This window comes from Petaurus breviceps, unplaced genomic scaffold (genome assembly GCF_028583685.1).
Source record: "Petaurus breviceps papuanus isolate PSGF00001 unplaced genomic scaffold, PetGlider_PUasm1.0 184, whole genome shotgun sequence".
NCBI lineage: Eukaryota > Metazoa > Chordata > Mammalia > Diprotodontia > Petauridae > Petaurus > Petaurus breviceps.
Window position 1 is genome coordinate 158,704 of NW_027185793.1, and position 22,201 is coordinate 180,904.

Genomic DNA, 22,201 nt, shown 5'->3' on the forward strand with positions numbered 1-22,201 from the left:
TGATCAGATGAGACTCTGGGAAGCTGTTGTTGAGAGCCCCCTGGCTTTGAAAAACCCAGATGTTGATTTGGTATGGATGTAATGGTTGGACAGTTTGGAAACCCGTCTACTTGATCTGTTTCTCTGTCTTGATAATTCTGTCTGTATACTCTGAAGTTCGGGGTGCTGACCTTTTTCCCCTGAACTAGGTAAACGATACATATTTGACTGATTAAAGTAAGCTTGTTAACCCATTTTGAGTTGCTTTCCTTTAACAAAGCAGATCTAAGAACCTGTGTTGGCAGCCACCCTGGGGACGCTGGGGTGCTTGCTGTTACATGTGTATATATATATGTATGTATGTATGTATATATGTATGATGTTATGAAAACTTCCTGCTGGAGAATTCATTGATATTTTCTATGGTTAAAATAAACTTATGCTATTTCCATTATTCAAAGATGATATTGTACTAAATATCTTCAAGCCTCCAAAACACTATAAACCTTTTCAGTGAAATCCATTATTCTAAAGAAACTGGGTAACCATCTACATTAAAAAACAAATTGGATAAAAAATATATACTGATGGACAACCCATTTAGTCTTTGTGTGTTTGTGATGTGTGTATCTTAGATAGACACTACAGAAAACAAAAGGAGATGGAGTGAGAATTGTGTAGGAAAAGATTGGACTAGATCGCATTTAAGATACTATTTAGTGCTTTCAGTGATCCAAAGATGCCTAAAGCTGGAAAAACTCATTTTTGAAACCCAGTCATAAAACACATAAAACACCAAGATCTCAGAAGAGGTCATTCAAAGTTACAGGTGACTTCAGTGACATAATTGGTAAAACAAACAAAAAACATACCATATCTCATTGCCAACAATGACCTGTACCTAAGAAATGCTGCAAAAGATATCACCAAGGAGGTGGCTAGGTGGCACAGTGAATAGAACACCAGCCCTGGAGTCAGGAGGACCTGAGTTCAAATCCGGCCTCTGACATTTAACACTTACTAGCCATGTGACCTTGGGCAAGTCACTTAACCCCAATTGCCCTGATCTCCCCCCTCCTAATAGCAAAAAAGATATCACCAAGTACATATATTACTAGAAAATGAAGTAAGTTTCTTAGTAATGAGAGACAAAAGATGATTTGTTCAAATGTCACACTGGTGTCCTTAAGCTATTAAAATATCCAGAGTAAAGCCTTTAATGAATTGGGTAGACCTTAAAAGGAGGATTTAAAGAAAAACAAAAATGAGAATTACTGAATATTGGGTATAGATAGGCTATCATCTCTGTTATGGAGGGAGCAGTCATACAGAAAATGTCACAATCATATTCAAATATCTATAAGAATAATGAAATTATTCACCATCCAATACTAACTCCTGGGAGGTTGGTAGTGGAATGGATAGAATACAAGCCTGGAATCAGAAAGACCTGAGTTCAAATCTTACACTTACTTGCTGTGTGACCCTGTGCAATTCACTTAATGGCTATCCATCTCAGTTTCCTCAACTGTAAAATAGGGATAATAATAGCACTACCTCTTGTTCCTTCTTTTACCTATTTGAATCTTGCTAACTTTTTAAATATTTGGTTCAAGTCTTAGTTTTTCCTGATCCTTACTGACTGTTTTCTATAGCTTACTTTTTAACTGACCATCTCTAGCTATATAAATAAATGGTCTTGAAGAACAGGATTTAATTCTCTGGACCATGCTGAAATAATGGACTTCTGGTAAGAGTTTGAGTGCTCTGAGTTAGTTTTAAGAGCACATTTGGCAGGAGCCCCAAGGATTTGATCAAGAAGGCTTGAAACTAAAGTTTAGGGGGGAGGCAGAAAAATGCACAAATCAAATGATAAAACTATGGATTCCAACAGATTCAACATAGAAATAAGAACAATGAAGGAGGTTTTAAAAATATGAGAAAATAGGAGGCAAGAGGGATAGAAATAATATTTATAAAGTGAGCTACTAGACTGCAGCTTAAATCATAAGATTGACAGGCAGAGATGGATGGTGCCTAACAAGGGATCCCAAAAATATATTCAGCTAGGTACTTGAGAATCTAATTAAAGGGGCTTTAAACTGAAAAGTGAAAGGAGAGAGAAAATTGCCTATGTGTATTTGTCAGTCTAGATACCATAAAGAGTGACTACCACATGAAGGGAAAAAAACTATAATAGAGATGCCCACTTCCTCAATTTAGTAAACTCCCATGACCACCTCCTCTACCCCACTTCAGTCTCACAGAACCATTCTATCATACTCTTAATCTTGCCACCATACACTGAGACCTACTTTGGTTGGTATGAGCAAAATCGAATCCACAGCTTCTTTTTCCATCCCTGTCCTCCCAAGGGAAAATTCCCACCTAGAGTTTTTATATCTGTCACTACATTCCTTTCACCCATTCAAATGAAGGAGGGAGACAGAAGGGTGAAACATTCACCATCAGTCCTATTTTAAGGCTTTAAAATCTTATTTTAATGTTTTCTGTGCTTTCTATGCTACTTGATACTACTAATAAATTATATATTCATTAACAGTGATGTTTATCTAAGTCTATAAGTTCACAATTCAGCACTGAAGGATGGGGAGGAAGCCAGTCCATAGGGATTTCCCAGATTCTAGTCTGGGATCGAGGCAAAAAAAACCCCAACAGAACCAAAACCAAAACAATTAGAGAAAGAGAATCTCCACATATTTTTGTAAAGAGAGATTTTTGGGTGTGTGTGATTTATAAATATGTCACAGAACCTACTTCAAATTATCTTTGAGCTGAGAGAAAATGTTAAGTAAGGAATTGAGCCTGTGAGCAGACTCAATTTGTATCCAAGTGTCCCTTTTAGCACTACTGTTGGCATCTAATCTGGCCTGTCCTTGGATGATTTTCTAATATACATATCTATGTCCCTGTTTTACATAGGGTCCTCTGCTCCCTTTGATTTGAATCTGGGGGCTATTTACTTGTATTATTTGGTTTGATACAGGAAGGTGCCCCTAAAAAACCCAGGATTCTCTTGCCTGAACTACGTGATATGGATAGAAGAGGACCAGGGAGCTCAGGCTAGGCATCAGGACCAGGCAAGCCAAGAAGACAAAGTTTGAAAACAATGAGTCCAGTAGATGATCTAAACCAGAGGTGGGGGACCTGTGACCTTGAGGCCATATCCCTCTAGGCCCTCAAGTGTGACCCTTTGACTGTCAAAAAGCCATACTTGAGAACTAGAGGCTGTGGCTGAATGTGTTAAGAGATTTGCTGGCATTGTAAATCTAAAACTTTTGAAGAAATTAACAGCTGGGACAACTAGGTGACCCAGTGGATAGAGTACCAACCCTGGAGTCAGGAGGACCTGAGTTCAAATCCAGCCTCAAACACTTACTAACTATGTGACCCTAACTCACTTAACCCTGATTGCCTGTCTCCCCCCAAAAAAGAAAAGAAATTAATACTTCTGCAATATTAGTCTTAATGTATATTTTTAGAACTGTGAAATGGACCATAACAGATTTGGGAAATATCCTTGCAAAAATCCAGATGATATTAAAGAAATACAAGAATCATCACTGTAAGGCACCTATAGTAACATTACCACTACCTCACCAAAAAAGGAGAAAATAATAGGAATCCTTAATGCATTTGGGAAACTAGTTTAAAAACCTGGTAAAAAACAAACAAAAAATACTGAAGAGAAAAACTTTTAGGACCAACAGATATCAATTCACTAAATAATATTAAAGAATAAGAACAGATACATATAAACCATTGGATCTGGTCAATGTAGACAACAGCGGGAAGGCCTTCTTAAATGCCTATGACAGAAGAATTGAATCAAAGGATTCCAATCAGCATCCATATAAACTCAACCAACAGTATGCTGCCTCAAAACAAAAAATGCTGAGTCAAGCAGATTTGTTTGTGGGAATGGAGGAGTTCACGATGAGAACTCAATCAGTCAAGAAAAATGTATAAAGCTCCTACTATATACCACACACTGTGCTAAGCACTGTGGGTACAAAGAAAGGTAAAAACAGTCCCTGCTCTCAAGGAGCTCATGATTCAGGACCATGTCACTGTCCTCTTGAAATTAGTAAAAGGTTATCCTGAGTTCAAATCTGGCCTCAGACACTTAACACTTACTAGCTGTGTGACTTTGGGCAAGTCATAACCCCAATTACCCTGCCTTCACCCCTCCAGAAAGACAAAAATTATTTAACACTTTCTGAATATTTAGTAATTAATAGATTAGTAATTGTATTATTTATTAAGTTATTTTTATGTTTATTGTTTATTATTAATTTATTGAGTTATTAATAACTTAGTAAACATAGATTATGCAAAGAAATGGAAACAGTTCCAACACATCACTGGAGGCTGCAAAAATTTAGCACCTGCTGAATACCTAGTGAGATATAATGTGGTGATTAGGATTATAGGGAAAGGGGGGAGGGAACAAGCATTTATTAGGTGCTTACTATGTGACAAGCAGTGTGCTGAGCATTTTACAAATATTATCTCATTTGATCTTCACAATAACCCTGTGAAATAGGTGCTGTTTTTATTCCCATTTTATAGCTGAGGAAAATGAGGCAAGCAGAAATTAAGTACTTTGCCTGGTGTCTGAGGCCATATTTGAGCTCAGGTCTTCCTGACTTCAAGCCGAGGGTCCTACCCACTGTGCCACCTAGCAGAAGCTTGCCATCTCTCAAAAACTGACAGTTGACAAACCTCTATACAATAATACAGACTTGGAAACAAAACCAATAATCTGTTCTGGGATTGGACCATTATCACAGATCACACTGTTCCCCACAATTATCCAGATATAGCAACCATCCATAAAAATGAAAGATTAACATTTTAATATGTTATCATATTAAATATAAATATCCATATGTATATGATCTATGAACTATATGGAATGAAAAACTTTCAAAATATAGTGACCTAGTAGATGAGATAAAAATCATATAGATTTGGAAGGCATACATATGTAGAGTCTGGGTCCATTAGATTCTAGCTGTGATATTTTGCCATTGCTCTTCAAGTATTAATTCAAAGTTCTACTGGGTCCCCTGGCATTGCATTTCTAGACAACTCAGGGAAAGCCCTCTAGGCAGAATAGCCAAAGTGTTGTACTACCTATGTATCTGAAATGCCTATTAATATTTTACTTTTCTCTAAACAGTCTGGAGACTCCCACCAAGCTTGCTTGACCACAGCAGTTTGTCTTTGAATATGTCCATTAATTTGATGATCAGATACATAAAATAATCTATGCTCCATCCTTCCCTATGTTGCATATCCCATTGTTTTATCTTGCCCCTCTCATCCTTTGATTGTTTCTCCAAGAATATAAAAAGGGTTGCTTTGCCAAACCATTTTGGTAGGTTCTTGCTATTCAGATCATCTTGGAGTTTCCACAAGGAGTCTCTACCATATGGCCATATGTATCAATAAAAGCCATATGCCTCACGGCTGCAGTTAGAGTGCAGATGGCCATTTTTTGGCAGCTCTGGTGCCATGAACATGGATGCTGTACCTATTATTGTAGGTGCCCCTGGTATTCCAAGTTGGAGAATCTTCTCTCACCAACTTCCTACAAGGTCTCTTATAGAGATCTCTACTCTCTACATGGTTACTCACTGGAGGTTTGACCTGTTTGTTGCTGCCCACTCAGTCCACATGGCAGGACCAAGCAGCATGACTTGATCAAAACATATTCCTATAAGGAGCTCCCCCCTAAACAGGTGAATGACATTTTCCCCTTCTCTCTTAAGAGGAGTTGCAAATGTTGGAAGAAATGTGGAAAAACTGGTACATTAATTCATTGTTGGAGGAATTGTGAACTGATCCAACCATTTTGGAGAGCAAGCTGGAATTATGCCCAAAGAGTTATTAAAATGTCAATACCCTTTGACCTAGCAAGACCACTACTAGGTCTGTTTCCAAAGATGATTAGGGAAGAAGGAAAAGAACCTATATGTTCTAAAATATTTGTAGCAGCTTTCTTTGTGGTGACAAAGACTGGAAATTGCAGGGATGCCCAACAACTGCAGAATGGCTTAACAAGGTATAGTATATGATTGTAATGAAATACTACTTTGCTATAAGAAATAATGAACTCAATGATCTTACAAAAACATGGATAGATTTGCACAAAATAGTGAAGAGTGAAATGAGTAGAACTAAGAGAATACTGTATGCAATAACAGCAACATCGTTTTAAGAGGGGCGGCCAGGTAGCCCAGCAAGTAAGAGCACCGGTCCCAGTGTCTGGATGACCTGCTGATCGAATGGGCTAAGATACTTAGCACCACACCCAGAAATAACTGGCTGTGTAACCTTCAGCAAATTACTTAACCCCAATTGCTTTAAAAAACATATATCGTTTTAAGAACAACTTTGAGCAAATAAGTCATTCTGACTACTATAAATACCCAAATTAACAATAAAGGATGTATGAAGATAGACACTATTTACATCCAGAGAAAGAACTGATAAATAGAAATGTGTATATAATAATTTTACATATATATATATATATATATATATGTTTGTTTCCAGGGAAGAGGGAAGAAAAGAAAGTGGGGGAAAAATGAAGTGTAACTTTATAATATATTTAAAAGGAATGGCAAATTGTACATAATAGATTTGCAGTTTCACATTCAATCATCTTTTTTATAGTACTATACTATGGAAATACTTGTTTTATTCCATAAATTAAAATTAAAAATAAAATAAAAAATTTTTAAGAAATATTGAAAAAGAGGAGTTGCTCAATATGAGATGTTTTGGAGGCTTAGTAGCAACTGTACCATAAAGGGCAGTTACTAGGCACAGTGGTTAGAGTTCTGGACATGGAGATAGGAAGTCCTGAATTTTAATGAGTGACCCTGGGCAAATCACTTAACCACTCTCAGCCTGTTTCCTCAGTTGTAAACTGGGGATGATAATTATTGCCTATTTCACATGGGTGCTGTAAGAATCAGAAAGATAACATATATAAGGTATTTAATAAACTACAAAGTGCTACACAAATTCTGGCTATTATTATTATATTACTCAGATACAAAGATTGTCCCTTCATATAGAAACCTTCCTCCTCATTAAACCTTCACCTTCACACCTCCCAGGTGATCCTGGTTCAGCTAACCTCTGGTGTAGCTACCTGAAATGGTGTTTGTGTAATCTGAAGGGATTTTCCCATCCCATTGTTATTGCCTGGGTTTGGGGTAGCTTCCTTCTGGTGCTGATTAATGCTGATTTCTCTACCGTGTTTCCCTGATAATAAGACACTGTCTTATTATTTTTTTTGGACAGAAAAACACCAGAGGGCTTATTTTCAGGGGAGGGCTTATTTTAATGAACATTGACAGCAATTTTAATAAACAGGTAAATGTGAACAAAAAAATGTACCTTTATTCAATAAGCAAATCACTGGGGAAGAACAGGATGACGCACTCACTGCTGCAGCTCTGATTGGATGCAGCTCGGAGCTTGGCGTGCGTTTCACGGCGGGGGGGAAGATGGTGCATACAGAGGGTACCATAATGTAGCGTGTAGCGCAGGGGATCACCTTCACTACAGTAGCAATCTCAATAGGGCTTATTTTCGGGGGAGGGCTTATTTTAGAGGAATCTTACACAGTAAGGGGAGGGCTTATTTTTGGGATAGGTCTTATTATCGGGGAAACATGGTATTCACCATGGCTCTCATTCCAATAGTCTGTCAGGAAGTCACAAGCTTCTCCGGTTGTCTGTTGATTTTTGTCCTGGGGGCTTTGAAGGGTTTGGTTTTTTCTTTCAACTTAATAGTTGCCAGCTCTAAATGTCTTTCTGTGTCTGTTTAGTTTGTAAATCCCTAGGCAGGTATGAGAAATGGACCAGGCGTCCTGAGGGTTATCGCCCTCAGATTGTGTGTCCCTATTTCCCTTACCAGCCCCTCCTGAATTCAGCAGAGACTCTTTTGTGTATGTGTTGTTCTGTGTAATTAAGCTACTGTACATTTGCAAGCTATGGCTGCTTGCCACTTTGACTACAAATGTTGGCTTAAGTGTTATATGAGTGTGATGCTGGTTCTAAAAGATGGGGGAAGTTCTAAGGTACCCCTGCCTCCCATTAGGTATGCTGACGTATTGCCTGTCTTCCCACAGGACCTGTCACTTTCAGAAAAAAGAAATCTTTATATCCAAGATTACTCTAGGAATTGTCTAAATCTAGATAAAATAAGTACACTTTGAAAGAAAAAAAAAGTGAAAGGCAAAAAGTAAGCTTGAAACTCACTGGGAAAATGTATAAAAGTCCAATTATGCTGGCACTGAGAGCTTGCCAGAGCAAAATTGGAATGGATCCCAGGAAAAGACACTGTCTATCTTGATTGTCAATGCTTGAATGCTGGCAAGAGTTTTGGTTTTTCTCTTCCAGGTGAGAAAAAAATTAATGTGAATTACTCTTATAAGGTATAAAGATGGGACTCTTTTAAAAAAATGTAATTGGGTTTCCAATCAAGCTTGGAGCATTTTGTGTGTGGCTGTGTATATGGAATGAGACTTTGACTCCTTATCATTGGAGAGAAGGCTGAGAGAGGTACAGTATACCTCAAAAGGATTTATGGAGTTGATGCTAAAGAACTTTTAGGGAAATAGACATGCAAGCTACAGGCATTTAGAGGAAGCCTGCTGCTCAACATGCCACTAATTTCCAGTTGTTTCCTGAGAGATGCCAAATAGAATGCCAAATAGAATCCCATGAGTGATAGCAGCCCTTCTCTCTTGCATTAAGATGAGGTCTCACCTTCACTCCCAGATGAGGTGCTCATTCATTCACTCTTGTATATTCTTTGGCATATTCTCATTTGTGTAACTTCTCCAATTTTTGTTTGCTCTTTAAGTTTAAGCTAATGGGCACATTCCTGCTCATTGTGTTTGCTCAGACAGGCATGGAAAAACATTGATTCTCCCTTTCGTATAGGTGATATGGAAATTGATAAATTTTCTTCTGTTTTGTTTCGTGCAGGGGGAAAGACAGGGCAGTTGGAGTTAAGTGACTTGCCCAATGTCATGGCTACTAAGTGTTGACTCCATGGCCAATGCTCTATTCACTGCACCACCTAGCTGCCCCAAATTGGTATTTTTTACCAAGATTTGGGTGATCCAAGACAATACTCCAAGCCTCTCATTGTAATAGTCATTCTCTTATTAATTGTTAAACAATCAGAGTTGGTTGCCACCTTCAGGAATACTTGCTCTTCCAAGGGCATAGAAACTGTGAGTCTACCACCATGAGGGAAATTTGGTCTAACAGCAATGGCAAAATGACCATCCTTTTATTAATAAACCTACTAACCTTATTAATAAAATGATCGGGGGCTGCCAGGTGGCTCAGCGAGTAAGAGCACTGGCTCCAGTGTTGGGATGACCTGGATCAAATCTGGGCTCAGATACTCAGCACCACACCCAGAAATAACTGGCCGTGTAACCTTGAGCAAGTTACTTAACCCCGATTGCTTTTAAAAAATAAATAAATAAATGATCAAATTACCCAGAAACTATCTCTCAAACCTTTTTAAACACCACACCTCCAAAAATGTAAACAAAAATATTAACACTTTGAGTAAAGATCTTTTCTTTTTCTCCTGAGCTGTTCAATTAAGGGACAGAAAGAGACTATATAAATTGTATCAGAAACAAAACTGAGCTAGAGATATATTCACTTTTTAGTCATCAAGATTTGTGGAAAATTTTTAATTGTTCACTGGAGCCAATCTGAGGAAATGATTTGGTTGAATTAAATTATTTGGCAAATTGAAAAGACTATGTACACAGCTCATTGTATTTATCTAAGCATCCATAGGGAATTAGGTAAAATAAAAGCAAACTTGTTTTGAAAAACTAATTAGTCCATTACATATAAAGTATACTTAATTGAAGACAGAAATAGTGTGAAATGGAAAACTAAAAAATAGTCTACACTTGAAACAAGATAAAGCAAATGTGGAAAAAGGAAAGCTTAAAGTTAAGATATTAATGGTAGGAAAAATGTGAAATATTATAGGGATACACAGAAAAAATACTTAGAGAAAACTTAGTTTAAATTGTAAAAAATAGCAATCTAATGAAAATTCAGAAAAATGAAAGAAGTCATTGAAAAGAGCACTGACTCAAAGGTTAATATCTCACTTCTGCTGCTTACTCCTTGTAAAGACCTCAAGAAAAATTACTTAACCTCATCTGAAAAATAAGAAGGTTGGACTAAATGGCCTTTAGTGTCTCTTCCTGCTCTAGACCTATAAAATCATTTGGGACCAGAAAGTGCAGTGCCTGAAAAGAATTCATTTCCCCAGGAAGTTGAAAAGATTTCCAACAATTCTTAAGTTTAATTTCACAGATAGCAGAATTATCCTGGTAGAGCTAATATTCTGGAATGATACCTAGAGTGTGAGACAGATAAATGGATAGATAGATATACACACATATGTACTTATGTGTATATATACATATATACATATATACATATGTATATATACACATATGAATAATAACCTTCTCATAGTCAACATCTTTTCTGAGGGATATGATGCTCTTTATGATTGTCTAAATATATAAATGTGTATAGGCTACTATATCAAGAATTCAGTCTTGGCAAACAGCTAAATTTGGTTTTGGTAAACAGTTTAAAGATAGTAAATAATAGCAACAATAGCTAGCACTTCTATAGGGTTTACTATATGTCAGTCATTATGCTAAGCACTTTACAATTTTTATCTAATTTGATCTTTACAACAATCCTGGGAGATAGGTGCTATCATCATCTCCATTTTACAGATGAGAAACTGAGGCAGAAGTTAAGTAACTTATCTGGGGTCACACAACTAGTAAGTATCTGAGGATGGATTTGAACCCAGATCTTCCTAATTCCAGGCCCAATGCTCTATCACCTAGCTGCCTATATAGTCCTGCCCATTGGGATTATAGGAGCATCTAAGTGACACAGTGGATAGAGCACCAGGCCTGATGTCAGGAAAATACATCTTCCTGAGTTCAAATCTGGTCCCAGATACTTTACTAGGTCTGTGACTCTAGGCAAGTCACTTAACCGTTTGCCACAATTTCCTGTAAAATGAGCATGGGAAGGAAATGGCAAACTACTCCATTATCTTTGCCAAGAAAATCCCAAATGGGATTACAAGAGTCAGACATGACTGAAACAACATGAACAACAATTGAGACTACATAGAGATATGCCGGACACTAGAAAAAAAACATAATCAATGTAAAAGAGAATTGACAATTTTTCAAGTATACTTATGAGATACTGATCCCAAGCTCATGGGCTCCAACAGCTAGAAGGACAAATTGACTAAAAAAATTTTAAAAATTAATTGAAATGTATAGAGAAAGAGATATTTGGAAATCTTTTCAAACATAGTAAGTAAAAAATTAAATTTGGATTTTGACACTTAAGGTCATGATGACAAAAAGGCCATATTATATTGTGTCCATATGAAGCACCTACAGGTGTCTGAGTTCTGTTCCTTCCTTTCCACTACATGGGAAGATGGCACTTTGTACCAATTTATCAAAGAGGTTGTTTGTAGAAAAACCTGGGAGAATTTATATGAACTGATGCAAAGGAAAGTGAGCAGAACCAGGAGACCACTACACATATAATAACAATATTGTAAGATGATGAGGATGGAAATATATTCAGTGTTTGCACAACATGAGGCAGGGTAAGATAGCTGACTTTGCAGCCATTGAGATCTAGGTCTAAGTCCTACTTCTGACACTTATTGCCTGTGTGACTAGGCAAGTTACTTGTCTTGGTGCTCTAGGTAATATTCTAATAATTACCTAAGACTATAGGATCCAGAAAAGATCTGCTTAGGCAGAGTTTCCTTGTCTAGGAGTTCCCCAAACTAATGAAATCACAGGTCCAGTGACTCCAATTCTTATTCCTATAATTATCAAAACGTGATACAGACTGATCATACTTTATTTACATAATGAATTTGGGGATTTGTTCCCTGGAAATCTGAATGCTACTAAATGAACACTAATTTCTGTCACATATGAGGTGACAGCTGTAAACAAGTTCCAATATCTGCTGATGTTGATATTAACTATAGAGATAATTGCATCCTGCTTGTTGTAAATGTTGGAACACACTGTGTGGGGAAGAATCTCTTAGGACTACAAATTTAACTTAATGTCAACAAATAGGATGCGTGTATTAGCTGTTTAAAAGTATTTCTGACCTTTCCTCAAGATGAAGCAGAGCTGAGGGAGTCTTGTCCCTTCTTATCTAAAAAAGTTTGATCTGTGACTTTCAGATCCAGACCTGAGAGAAGCTTAAATACTGTTATCACAAAGTCCTTCCTCCCTTGGGGCAGTGTAATGTAATGCCGAAAGAAAGGCAACTTCCCAGGTTCAAAATACCAGCATAGGTGCTCTCTATTTTATTCAGTAACAAACCCAGAACAGAGAAGATCAAAACATGACATCATTCAAAATACAGCATTTACTAAGTGTGATTAAATAATCTCCAAGGCCTACCCCACCCCAGGACTTTCCAATCATTCAATCAATTACAAAGTCTCTGTTCCAAATACTTCTCCACCCCTAGGCTATACCTTAATTAAGTCCACCACAAAGCCCCTCTTCTCAAATGGAGATTAGTTTCCAAACATAAGTAAAATACATTCATTTGCTCAACCATAGAACACAAAAAGGTCAAAAGTTCCCCACCCCTGGATCACAATTGAATCTACCCCAGAGTTACATCAAGTTTAAACACAGCACTTAATACCCAAATGGAGGTCTTTTCTTCATCTTGACACGAGGCAAGTTCTCAGCAATCTTAGTTCCTGGAGAGACAAGGCTTAGCAAGGCCATAAGATACATTGCCAGTCCCTTCATGAATTTATCCTCTGTCTGTAGAACAGTCCTAGAACCCCTGAACACATTAGCAAAGCCCTCTCCCAGGATTTCTGTAAACATACAACAAGAAAATCCTTCTTCAGGGCTTCTGAACCAACAGAAAGGCTCCCAGACCCCTGCAACAACAGCACTGTCCTTCACCAGTGGACAGTATTCATTCTGTCTGCCGGACAGTCTCCAGACCCCTGCAACAACAGTACTGTCCCTCACCAGTGGACAGTATTCACTCTCAGTACTGTCCCTCACCAGTGGACAGTATTCACTCTCTGTCTGCAGGACAGTCTCAGGCCTTCTTAACCAAATGCCAGGTTCCAGGACTTCTTCAACAGGACAGTCTTTCACCAGTGGACAAATCTGGCAAAATAACATCAAAACAGACAGACAAAGTACCAGCAAAACAGCCATGTCTCCTCAGTCCTTGGCAGCTCAGGGGGCAGGTCTCAAAAGTCCAGGGCAATTCAAAGCGGCCACCAGCAATCTCTTAGTCTCTCCACGAGGTGCAGCTACCAAAAAAAAAGATCTTCCGCCTCTCTCTTGTGTCTCCAAATCTACATCACCAGCTCCTCCCAATTCAGGACTTTCTTTTCACATCAACAAGCCCATCCCACAGGTGGGATTAACAAACTCTGGGTTTTAACACAATCAATTTGAAAACCAAGCCAATCTTTAATTGCCATTACTATCACAGGCAGCCAGGTAGCACAGCGAGTAAGAGCACTGGCCCCAGTGTAGGGATGACCTGGGGATCGAATCCCAGCTCAGACACTTAGCACCCACCCAGAAATAACTGGCCGTGTAACCTTCAGCAAGTTACTTAACCCCAATTGCTTTAAAAAAACAACAACAACAAAACATAGTCCTTCCTCCCCCCATTATGGTGAAATTCTCAGACCCTTGAAGGCAAAGTTTAATATCACCATGTATCCCTGAATCCACAGTGATGAGAGTGTAGAAGTAAAAAAACCTTTCTTATAGACATCCAAGTAGCCCTAACCAATTCCACTATAACTTGCCTCATGAAATAAGTGCCTTTGTTAAAGAAGTGAACATCTGCAAAAGGCCACACTTTTGTTTATTATTAAAAATAATACCTAACATTTACATAGCACTTACTATGTGCCAAGCACTGCACTAAGTACTTTACAAATATTATCTCATTTGATCCTCACAATAACTTTTGGAGGTAGGTTCTATTGGATGAGGAAACTGAGGCAAATAAGTTAAGTAACATGCCTAGGGTCATATAGCTAGTAATTGTCTGAGACCATGAGGCTAGATTTGAGTGCAGGTCTTCCTGATACCATGCCTAGTGTTTTATCCATGACCTAGCTGTCCCTAAGGACCTGTCTCTTAGTGTTTTTTTTTTTACTTAAAAAATTTTTTTAATTGTATTAAATTACTTTTAAAATTTTATTTTTAATTTATGAAATAAAACAAGCATTTCACAATACTGCTATACCCTAGACCAGGCTGCAGAAACAGAAAAAAAGATGCTTAGTGAATAGCAGAGTAGAGTCTATTATGTGTGGTTGCATCCAATGCCATCCTCCCAGGCCCAAAGGCAAAGCATACACAAGCAAAGAGCAGGGGTTAACTGAAAAAAAAATTTTTTATATGACTTCCCTCAAAGTCTTCCCTTGTAGTCCAAGAGTACTGTGGGAGCTTCCCTGCTTGGCAAGCACACAATCTGAGAAAACCTGCAAAGGCAATGTGTATAACTCATCCCCAAACTTGGGATCTTCTGTTGAAATCAAATCAACTTTGTGTATATGCCTGAAGGGATTTGTTCATTTAAAAATATCTTAGTTGTTGTTAGCATGTTTATTAGATGGAAAGAAGTCTACCCTTGTGTTATGGCTAACTCTGTCACTCTAGCCAAGAAGGTTTTGTAAGACCTTATCCCATGTTCTGCAATCCCTTTATCCACTAACAGTAAGAGGAAATCTTTTGAGAAGTTACATGTGAAAAAAACTTCCCTTCAATCTGCACTGACTATCAATTCTAATAATTGTAATAAGAGAAGAAAGATAAATAGAAGGAATCAGAGCAGGGAATGAGGTAAAAAAACTCTTTTTTTTGCAGATGATATGTTAATATAACATGGAAAGTCCCAAAGATTCAACTAAAAAGTTAGCTGAAACAATTCATAATTTTAGCAAAGTAGCAGGAGATAAAGTAAATCCACATAAATCATCAGCATCTCTTTATGTCACAAACAAAACTCTGCAAGAAGAGATAGTTTTAAAAACACCCCATTTAAAATAGCTCTGGGCAGTATAAAATACCTGAGAGTATACCTGCCAAAATGAACCTAGGAACCATATAAACAAAATTATAAAAAGCTTTTTATGCAAATAAAATCAGATTTAAATAATTGGAAAAATATTAATTGTTCATGAGTAGGCAGGGCTAATAAAATAAAAATGACAAACTAATTTATATATTCAATGCTATCCCAACTTAATTACCTAAATTTTTTATTGAATTATAAAAATAACAAATTTCATTTGTAAAAAAACAAAAAGGTAAAAATATCAAAGGAAATAATAAAAAAAAATACATAAAGGAAGGAGGTTTAGCAATACCAGATCTTAAACTCTATTATAAGGCAGTAATTATCAAAACTATCTGGTATTGGCTAAAAAATACAAAAGTAGATTAATGTAATAGAGTAGACATACAATTTATAGAAGCAAATAAATACAATAACCTTATATTTGACAAGTATAAAGAGTTAAGATTTGGGGATAAGAATTCATTATTTGGTAAAAGTTGTTTGGAAAACTGGAAATTAGTAGTATGGCAGAAACTGGGCATAGGCCAATGTTTTACATCATTTGCCAAGATTAAGTCAAAATGGATACATGACCTAAATATAAAGAGAGATTTTACAAGAAAATTAGAAGAACATGGACTATATTACTTATTTATCAGATTTATGGGTAGGTAAGGAATTTATGAATAAACAAGAGATAAATTCCAGCCTCAGATACTTAACACCCACACAAAATAACTGGCCGTGTAACCTTGGGCAAGTTACTTAACCCCAATTGCTTAAAAAAAAGAGAGATAGAGAGCAAAATTAGATGTAAAATGGATAATTTTGATTACATTCAATTAAAAAGATTTTATACAAATGAACAAATGTAACCAAGATCGGGGCGGCCAGGTAGCACAGCGAAAAAGAGCACTGGCTCCAGTGTTGAGAAGATCTGGAGATCGAATCCCAGGCTCAGCACTTAGCACCCACCCAGAAACACCTGGCCGTGTAACCTTGAGCAAGTTACTTAACCCCAATTGCTTAGGGGCGGCCAGGTGGCTCAGTGAGTAAGAGCACCAGCTCCAGTGTCGGGATGACCTGGATCAAATCTGGGCTCAGATACTCAGCACCACACCCAGAAATAACTGGCCGTGTAACCTTGAGCAAGTTACTTAACCCCAACTGCTTTAAAAAAAAAAATGTAACCAAGATCAGAAGGAAAGAAGAAAATGGGGAAAAAATCTTATAGACACTTTATTAGATAAAGGTCTCACATCTAAAATATATAAAGGATTTTGTCAAATCTATAAGAATATGAATCATTCCTTAATTGATAAATGGTCAAAAATATGAATAGGCAGTTTTCCAATGAAGAAATCAGAACAATTTGTAGTCATATGAAAAATATTCTAAATAATTATTGATTTGAGAAATGCAAATTAAAACAACTTTGAGATATAATTTTACCCCTACTAGATTGTCTAAAATGATAGAAGAGGAAAGTGACAAATGTTGGAGGAGGTATAGAAAAACTGGGACACTAATTCCTTTTGGTGGAATTGTGAATTTTAGAGAGCAATCTGGAATTAGGCCCAAAGAGTTATTAAATAACCCTTTGACCCATCAATACCACTACTTGGTCTATTTCTGAAGATAATTAGGAGAAAAGGAAAAGAACCTATGTTTTCTAGAATGTTTATAGCAGCTCTCTTTGTGGTGGCAAAGAACTGGAAATTTCAGGGATGCCTATCAGTTGGGGAATGGCTGAACAAGTTATGGTATATGATCATGATGGAATACTACTGTGCTATAAGAAATTATTTTAGCTCAATGATTTTAGAAAAACTTCAATAGACTTGCATGAAATAATGAAGAGCGAAATTAACAGAACTAAGAGAACACTGTAACAGCAATATTGTTTGAAGAATAACTTTGAACAATTAAATTCTTTTGACAATTATAAATACTCAAATTAATTATAAAGAACATACGAAGAAAGATGCTGTGTACATCCAGAGAAAGAACTGATAAATAGAAGAATGTGTTGAATAATTTTACATGTATACCCCTCTTTGTGTCTAATAGCAGCTATCTTTAGGGAAGGAGGGAGATGGAGAGAAGAAAAAAAAGAAATTTATATGTTTGTTGTATATTTGAAAGGAATAGCAAGTTGTACATAGTAGACTAGCAATTTCATGTGCATTCATCTTTTTATTGTACTGTTATAGAAATACTTGTTTTATTCCATAAATTAAAAAAAAAAGAAGTTAGATAACCCAGACCCTCTGGAATGGTCTGAGAAGTGAGTAGAATTTCCACTGCCTATATCACCATTGGTCAAGTGGCCTGAGGCCCTCCCATTGCATCTAATGTGCATGAAATCTCAGGCCTGTAGAAAACTGGACTTTCTCTCACTCAGCCCCATTGTACTTGAGCTTATTTGGTTTATGGTTAAACCATAACATCACAGATCTCAAATTTGAAGGTACTTTATAGGTCACCTAGTCCATCATCATTTTATAGATGAGGAAACTGAGCCCCAGGGTTGGGGGGGGGGGTGAGTGACTAGATCACACTGGGAGGAAGAAACAGGGCTGGGATAAGAACCCAGGATCTCTGATGCCAGAGTCTGGATTCTTTCCATTGCATGATGATGCCTCAGTGACACTTTTTTGGCTTATGGTAAAGCCTTAATGAAATGTGTTAAGATCTTACAAATGTGGTAAGAACATCTTAGAAATGTCCTGTGCCATGTCCTCTAGTAATAAATGTCAACATCAAGGTGGACCCAAAAATTCAGTGCTCAAGCCTGGTGCAAACCAGATCCTTCTGACCATCCCACAGCAGTCAAGTGCACACAGAGGAAGATCCATGCAATAACACTAGAAGCCCGCCCACATTCCTTAGGAGTGACAGGCCTCACCCCTAACCTTTACATAGCAGGGATAAAGTGTAAGAATAGGCCTAGAAAGGCCGTGCTAAGGACTATGTGCAGAAGCTCTCCTGGAAACTTTACTGGGCCCCAGGGACAGATGTGTCTTAATGTTATGTAGAGACCCAGTGCATAGAATGCTAGTCCTGGAGCCAGGAAAACCTAAGTTTAGATCTTGACATTTACTAGCTGTGTGACCTTGAGCAAGTTACTTAACCTCTGACCTCAATTTTCTCATCTGTGAAATGGGAATAATAACACTTGCCTCCCAGGCTTGTTGTGAGGACCAAATGAGATATCTATAAAACACTTAGTATAGTGTCTGGCACATGGTAGGTACTTAATAAATGCTTGGGTTTTTTCCTTCCTTCCCTTTCCTCCTTCCTTCTTTGTGATGCTTAGGATGACACAGAACATCTAGAGTGATCTGTTTGTCCTCTCTTCCCCTCTGAAAGCAGCAAGAGGGTGAGGGCATTGAATAAGTTAAAAAGAAGATATAGCTTCTGTACTTCCCTAGGCTATCAAGAATAACTAACAATAATAGTAATAGTAATAATAATAATAACATTTATATAATGTTTACTATGTGCCAGGCACTATGTTAAGCACTTTATGATTATTATTATTTTCACTTATTATTATTTTCATTATTATCATTTTCATTTCACAACACAACAATCCTGGGAGGTTGGTATTATTATTATTATCCCCATTTAACAGATGAATTAATTGAAGCAAACATAGCTTAAATGACTTATCCAAGGTCACACAGCTAGTTGCCGAATATGTAGCAAGTAATTCTCTCTTGAGGGGTTGAGGGAGGGGCTACCCTTGCTCCCACCCCAGTAACATAGAGACTACAAGAGCAGTACTCAGTGAGGTGGATCTCTGGATGCATCTTCTGTTTTGTTTCTTTATCTGATCTTAGTTGACTAAACACTGAACCCTAGTGAACCTTCAGGGAGTGGCTTCCATGATTTCTTAGTGCTCATGACTCTTTGGGAACTACCCTCTCTATTTGCATTTATAGAGCCTCTTGGAGGAAAATATGATGGGAGAATAAGCCTGAGATCTGACCTGTTTTACCAAAAGGTATGTATGGGCTTGGAAGAAATTGTTTGGACATTGCAAAGCTGAGAAGAAATATAAAATGACTCTTAACAGTCCTGAAAATTATATTATATTTTGATGACTTTATGTCAGCCTCCTGGGAAAGCATAACAGTAGTTATGTTATTACTTAAGTTTTTTTGTTATTTTTTCCATCAAAGTACACTTGTGAATTTTTTGTGTTTAGCATTCCTTTTATGTAGGGGAAACAAATGGCTGTCCTATACCTGATCTACATTTCACATTGAGTACCTTTTTAGTCTTCTATTTTGAGGAAACCCTAAACATGAGCCAAAACTAATCTTTGACTAATTCACACAAAGGATTCAAGGATGAGTGCAAAACAACAGCAACAACAACCTGACTTCTTCTTTTATGTGCTCAGGCTTCCTTTAGGACTGCATTTGGTCCATCTGCAAGGATCCAGAGATGAGAGAGTTCTCTGATTAGAGAGGGAGAAGCTGAAGTTCCCTTAGTCCCTCTGAGCCTGCCAGTGACTCTGTTAAACCTGCCTCAGTCTTTTGGATCATCTTGGGATGCAAGCTCAATGGTGGGCTCCTCCCTCCTAGTGGGGTATCCACCTGTACCTATGGCTGTGTTTCCCTGCCAAACCTATAAGCTCCTCCCTCCTGGTGGGGTATCCACCTGTACCTATGGCTGTGTTTCCCTGCCATCCCTAATTTTTCCTATCAAACAGCTTGGAATCATTAGCAAGTACCACACCATCTCAAGAGATGAATGTTTCTTAGGAGTAGTTTTTCTCTGCTATAGGGTAGGAATTGCTATGGTGTGTGTGTGTGTGTGTGTGTGTGTGTGTGTGTGTGTGTGTGTGTGTGTGTGTGTGTGTGTACATGTGTAGCCTTGACTCCCTGGGAGCCATAATTAGGGTTGGTTCTCATTAGCACTAAGTAGATTTGGAGTCTTATTGCTGGCCTTATACTAGGCTATTGTTCTCTGGCTTTCCTCCAGATCACAGCCCTTTGTCCCAGCCTCTAGGAACGAAATCTGCCTCAGGGTCCTTGATCTCTACAAAGACACTTTTTTCACTGGTTGAAGGCTTGGCTGCCTTTTGTTCATTGACTATAAGGATATTCTTGGCATTCTCCCTCTTTTGTATTATTGAAGTACAGGAAGGAAGGAAGGGGAGGGAAGGAAGGAAGGAAGGAAGGAAGGAAGGAAGGAAGGAAGGAAGGAAAGAAGGAAGGAAGGAAGGAAGGAAGGAAGGAAGAAAGGAAGGAAGAAAGGAAGGAAGAAAGGAAGGAAAGAAGGAAGGAAGGAAGGAAGGAAGGAAGGAAGGAAGGAAGGAAGGAAGGAAGGAAGGAAGGAAGGAAGGAAGGAAGGAAGGAAGAATTCATTGAGTACTATGTTGCCAGGAGCTGTGTTAAGATACAGATACTCTCATTTGAGCCTCACCACAACACTGGGAGGTGAGTGCTGTTGTTATCCTCATTTTATAGATGAGGAAACTGAGGCAAACTGAGGTTGTTACTTGCACAGGTCACACAGCTAGTGAGTGTCTGGGACTGGATCTGAACTCAGGTCTTCCGGACTCCAGGTCCAATGCTTTATGCACTGTGCCACCTAGATGCTTTGGACAGACTATGATTTCAAGAGTTTAAGTTGACCAGACCACTAGATTCTAGGCCTGCTTCTCTGTTGTACTTCTAGAATCACAGCATGAATGGAAAGGGATATAGGGATGCATTGCAGACCTGGAAGTCTCTGAGAAAGTCCCTACTCTAGGCAAAGAATGAAAATCTGGAATTTTTGATGATCCATTAACATAAGATTACCTGTTAATATTGCACATTTCTCTGGACAGTCTGGAGACTGATGCTATGCCACAACAATTCATCTTTGAATGGAACAGAGGTTTGGTTTTGTGATTTCATAAGTGTAGGGAACTCTCAGATGAAGAAACTCCTCCTTCCAATGCAAATTGGTACCTCCTCTACCATTACAGTATTCGAGGGGCCTTGTGCAGCAAAATGACCTACTCCAGGTCACATATGTGTTGGGAATAGAACTTGAACTCAAACCTTCCTGGTCCTGAGGCCAGTTCTCTAAATAGCCTCTCATCTTATTTCTTTAATTTAATGAACAATTATATAGATTCACTAATCTTAACTAATTAACAGGACAGCTAAGTGGACAGAGCACTGGGTCAACAGGTCAGGATGACCCACATTTAAATCTGGCCTCAGACGCTCACCAGCTACGTAACCCTGAGCAAGTCACTTAGTCTGTTTGCCTCAATTATAAAAAGGGGATAGTAACAGCACTTACCTTGTAGTATTATTGTGAGAATCATTTGTAAAAGCATGTAACACAGTGCCTGGCATATAGGAGGTACTATAAGGAGGTTCATTCCTTTCTCCTTCCCCTAATATATAGCTAAGGGTCAGCAAACTCAAGACCACAGGACAAGTCTGACACCCCCATTTATTTTTGTATAGCCTGAGAACTAAGAATGTTTTTTATATTTTTAAATATAATTATTTTTTAACTTTTTGGAAATGCCATTATAATATAAAATACAGAACCATTCTTAGCTCGTAGGTCATACAAAAACAGGCAGTGGGCCATATCTGGCCATGGTTTGCCAGCCCTGAGCTATAGTCCTTCCCTGAAATGTGTTTCCCACTATTTGAACCTGTTCTTCCCATCCTTTGATTTTAATCCTTAAGATCATAAAAGGCTTTACTTTGCTCAATCATTTTGAAAGACACTCCAGACCCTCTTGGAGCTTTTGCAGCAAGTTTCTCCCACATGTTTATAATGTATAATATGTATACTCCCTTCACCTTACTTGTAGTTAGCAAAGGACTACCAGTCATTTCTTCAACAGTATCATCTCTGCTGTTCTGAAGTGAAGATGCTTTTAGACAGGTTCCAGAGGATACACTTATATCATAATAATTTGATTCTACCACAGAAAAAGTTATTTTATTCCCCCATTGAAC

The 22,201-nt window shown here is 37.8% G+C and overlaps 1 protein-coding gene across 2 annotated transcripts in view; it reads right to left on the reverse strand.

The window, feature by feature from the left end:
- TMEFF1 (transmembrane protein with EGF like and two follistatin like domains 1) overlaps window positions 1–22,201 on the reverse strand; it is a 150,389-nt gene that overhangs the window by 82,006 nt on the left and 46,182 nt on the right. The gene's annotated exons all lie outside the window — the stretch shown is intronic.